The sequence below is a fragment of the Gossypium hirsutum genome, chromosome A01 (assembly GCF_007990345.1).
Source record: "Gossypium hirsutum isolate 1008001.06 chromosome A01, Gossypium_hirsutum_v2.1, whole genome shotgun sequence".
NCBI lineage: Eukaryota > Viridiplantae > Streptophyta > Magnoliopsida > Malvales > Malvaceae > Gossypium > Gossypium hirsutum.
In genome coordinates, this window is record NC_053424.1 from 66,169,313 (window position 1) to 66,173,923 (window position 4,611).

General features: G+C 35.1%; 1 non-coding gene across 1 annotated transcript; it reads left to right on the forward strand.

Annotated features, from left to right (window-relative positions):
• The first annotated feature begins 287 nt into the window (after positions 1-287).
• On the forward strand, positions 288-394 carry LOC121208289 (small nucleolar RNA R71). Its single transcript, XR_005903241.1, has one exon. It is a non-coding gene; the product is annotated as a small nucleolar RNA R71 (small nucleolar RNA).
• Positions 395-4,611: the final 4,217 nt, after the last annotated feature.

Below are 4,611 nucleotides of genomic sequence, written 5' to 3' on the forward strand. Positions count from 1 at the left end.
AATTATTAGCACTATTAGCGATAAACTATTTTAACATAGAGGAAATAGACGATACATGAGCTGATAACGAAGTAAGGGCATCAACTTCATGAACTCTGGCTACACGTCTTCCTAAAGTTGTTTGATTTTTTGGCCATTGATAGTTATTACTCGCGATCCTCTCAATGATCTCATAAGCCTCATTATAAGACTTAGACAAAATTGCACCATTCGCAGAAGCATCTACCATCAATCTTGCATGTACACTGAGACCATTATAGAATGTCTCCAGCTGGATACAATGTGGAATCCCATGATGAGGACACTTACGAAGTAACTCCTTGAATTACTCCTAAGCCTTATACAAGGACTCGTCATCTAATTATTGGAAAGTTGTAATCTCGTTCCTCAACTTAGTGTTTTTGCTAGGCAGGAAATACTTAACCCAAAATCTCTCTGCTAATTCTTTCCATGTAGATATGGAATTTGGTGGCAATGAATTGAGCCATGCTCATGCTCAATCTCTCAACGAGTACAGAAACAAATTCAACCTTAGTGCGCCTTCAGTCTTACCGACTATCTTGAATGAATCACTCACCTCCATAAACAATCGAAGGGGGAGATGTGGATCTTCTGTGGGCATACCACTGAATTGGCCCACCGTTTGGAGAATTTGAAACATCATTGGTTTCAATTCAAATTGGGCTGCCCCAATATTTAGCCTTCTAATTCCTGGATTTAACTCACCCAAAAGTTGCACAACATATTGTCTGATGTATCAATCCCTATCATTGGCAATGAGGATGGGATTTCATACACAATCGGCTTCATTACCTTGGTCTTGATTCTAATTTCCAAGGTCCATTTTGACTTGTCCTTGAGCTATTCGTTCACATCTTTTTTGTTTGAAAGTTCACTCAATTTTAGGGTCTACAAAGAGTAAATCGATAATCCGATCGGTGCTCATAAACACCTGAGAAGAAAATCACAAGATTAAAAAGAATAAGTTAGTAATGTTAGAAATAAACCACATTGGAAGTAAATAATTTCACAAAAAAAAGAAATGATTTTGACAATAGTTAACAATCCCCGACAACAGCTCCAAAAACTTGTAACGCGTAGGTTTGTGCAAGTGTACACAGTCGTTATCAAGTAATAAGTAAGTATCGAGTTATCATCTCCACAAGGATTATATTTGTGCTAAGTCACTTAATTTGTAAAATTATATTAACAATTTGGTAAATAAAAAACACAATATAGTTGAGAATTGATGATTAAAATATACTAAACTAAATGCAATGATCCCTAATGCAAATTATCCTAAGTATGCAAACTATATGAATGAAATAGATATTAGCAAAATTAAACACAATTTGCAACAATTATAACATAAATAAACTAGGACAATTACTTTAATTAAACTCAACTTATTATCAACATGCTTAATAACATTCAGAAAAACATTCATGGCAACTCAATCTTTCATGAGTTTGAAAACCACATTAGGTCCTTCCGGAATCCTTTACTTAATAAATACACATTTTACTGATCCTTATTTACTAAGGGTTTCTTAGCATTCGTGTGATGTAACAGGGATGTGTTAGGTTTGAAATAATTTAATCACACAAATCTAAAAACTATGCAAGATAATAGAGCTTGGTTAGAGTTATTATGCAACCTATAATTTAATTGGGTTAGGATCTAAATTGAGCATGGACATTTCAATTATGCGTCCATTAGCCGTGGTCTGGTTGGACCGCTCAGCTAATTCAGGTGCATTTCAATCATGTATAAACGAAATACAAACTTGATTTTAATTAAAAACTTGATCGATTGAGGCACAAACATTATAAGCATGAAACAAATAAATATTATTTAATCAAAATAATCATCCTAGCTTAAACAAAAATTAAGCTAACATTGTTGTAAACAAGAATAATGAGCACATAGCAAACATTTTCAGATTAAATTAAAAAGAAAGATTAAACCCAGATCAAAGTGGCTGTCACCCAAGACTCTAACCGACGAGGCTCCTTTACTTCCTTCGCTTTTGCTCCTTTGCTGATGGCCCTCCAAGGTGGCCAACCAAGGGCTCTTTAAGAGGCTTAATAGCTAAAATCTCTATGAAGAGATGATTCTAGGTGTGGGGAATGGAAAAGGCTAAGAGAATTTGGAAAGAAGAGAGAATGATGAATGATAAGGGCTGATGAATGAGGGAATGAAGGGGTCATATTTATAGGTGAAGAGAGGTGGGTAGTTTGCTAAAATAGCTAGGTTTAGTCTCTTCAAATCTCTTCCTTGGATGGCCAGCCACAATTAGTGGAGTTTGAGCTAATTGTTGCTTGATTTTTAAACAAATTAAATGCCATAATAACTCAGGACTGAGACTCGGTCAATCGTAAATCTTCGGACAAATCTCTAATTTATTCAACAATACAAAGACCTTGTGTAATTACACCAAAAAATTTTCTTAAAAGAATAGCCATGTGTAGTCGAATTTGGGTGAACTTGGTCTTCAATTTGGATGGTTTTGTAATCCAACAAAGCTATCAGACCTGTCCAAAATAAATTAATAAGTTAAAGGACTAAAGAATAAAATTTAACCAATGTAAATAATTAATTAAAACCAAAATTAATAATGAAATATTTTAAAATGAATTATTAAATATAATTTTATATTTTATTATTTAATTTAATCATGCATGGCCCATTTTATGTCTTAAAAATATAATTTGCTGAATTCAATATAAAATAAGCCATTTTATGCATAAAACTATATAATAAAGCATAAATCACATTTTAATAATTTCTATTTCCTAATTTCTTATTTTCACATATTTCATTAATTTATTAAACAATTACTTAGTTTTAACAACGAATTTAAGTAAAAAGGTGATAAATTACATAGGAAAAATCCTGTATATTTTTTAGTTTACAAAAATCAGCTACAAGCTGAATGGTCTAGTGTGAATGTGCTTTTGTCCATTGATCTCCACGAATAAGCACTTGGAGAATAGTAATCAGCAACTTGGTTTTTAATTCAGCTCCAAATGCTTTGATTTCTTTTAATGTCGTCCAATGCATATAGCTAGCTGATTCAACTGGTGTGAACACATAAGAACACCAATAAATTCGATTAAGGACACATTCAATACTCATTTAATGTAACGCCCCGAATTTTGGGCCTAGATGAATTGGGCTTTGGGCTTTGGGTCTCATAAAATTTTTAAGTGAGCAAGAAAATGACAAATGACATGTTGGCTTTAAGGGTTTAAGGAACTTAGAGTGTCTATGTATGTTGGAGAAGTTCTGGGTTCGAGTTTTGTGGTGGAGGAATTTTAATTTAATTATTAAAAGAACCAGGGTTGGGAGTAGTTGGGCTTTTAAATAAAAATAGGGGAAAATGGTGAAGTGGCTTTAAGGGTTTAAGGAACTTAGAGTGTCTATGTATATTGGAGAAGTTCTGGGTTCGAGTTTTGTGGTGGAGGAATTTTAATTTAATTATTAAAAGAACCAGGGTTGGGAGTAGTTGGCATCAAAAAGCCTTGTGGTGAAGTGGCTAAGTGACGCCACTTAAGGTGCAAGGAGGTGGCGTTAGTGGCTAGCAAAGAGATCCAAGGTTCGAGTCCTAGCTTAGTATTTTTAGGATTTTAATTTTGGGCCTTCTAGAAGGTTGGAAGTGGGGTGAAGATGGGCTCTAAGGGGAGTGTTCAGAAGAGAAAATTTAGGAAATAGATTGGGGAGTTATCAGGGAGAAAAACGAGGAGATGAGAAGGGGGAAGTGTTGGAGCCGAAATGAGAATTTAGCTATGAGGAATTCGGCTATACGGGCTATAAATAGGTGCCGAATGCAAGGTTTCCAGGCTAATGCCAAAATCTTTGTCACTCTGTTACCGAAAACCCTTTTCTCTTCAAGATCCAAAAAGCCAAAAACCCTTGCTTCTTTATTTCTCTTCTTGTGCAAATTTTTATTCTTCTTCTACTCAGGTTTTTGATTCAGAAGAGAAAATTTAGGAAATAGATTGGGGAGTTATCAGGGAGAAAAACGAGGAGATGAGAAGGGGGAAGTGTTGGAGCCGAAATGGGAATTTAGCTATGAGGAATTCGGCTATACGGGCTATAAATAGGTGCCGAATGCAAGGTTTCCAGGCTAATGCCAAAATCTTTGTCACTCTGTTACCGAAAACCCTTTTCTCTTCAAGATCCAAAAAGCCAAAAACCCTTGCTTCTTTATTTCTCTTCTTGTGCAAATTTTTATTCTTCTTCTACTCAGGTTTTTGATTCATTTTTTTTAGTCTAGCCAACTTCTTCTTTCTTGGAGCCGAATAACTCTCTTTTTCCATACAAATCGCAAAGGAAGAAACTTTTTTGGCCGAATACTCTTGGTGCCGCCAGTACCCTTTCTAATCAGTCAAGCCTAGTGTAAGTGCTTTGTTCTCATAATCAGTTTTTGCTAAGTATCAAGTATACAGTCCCTCACTTCTTCTAATCGGTTTTGGGTAGGAATAGGTAACGAATCTCAGTCCTTGGATCTCTGCCGATTTGCTCCTCAGGTGAGAGACTTTGGTAAGTACTCTTAATCTTAGTTGGCCGAATGGTCATAGTTAAGGTAAGGGGACTTGTGTTGGATAC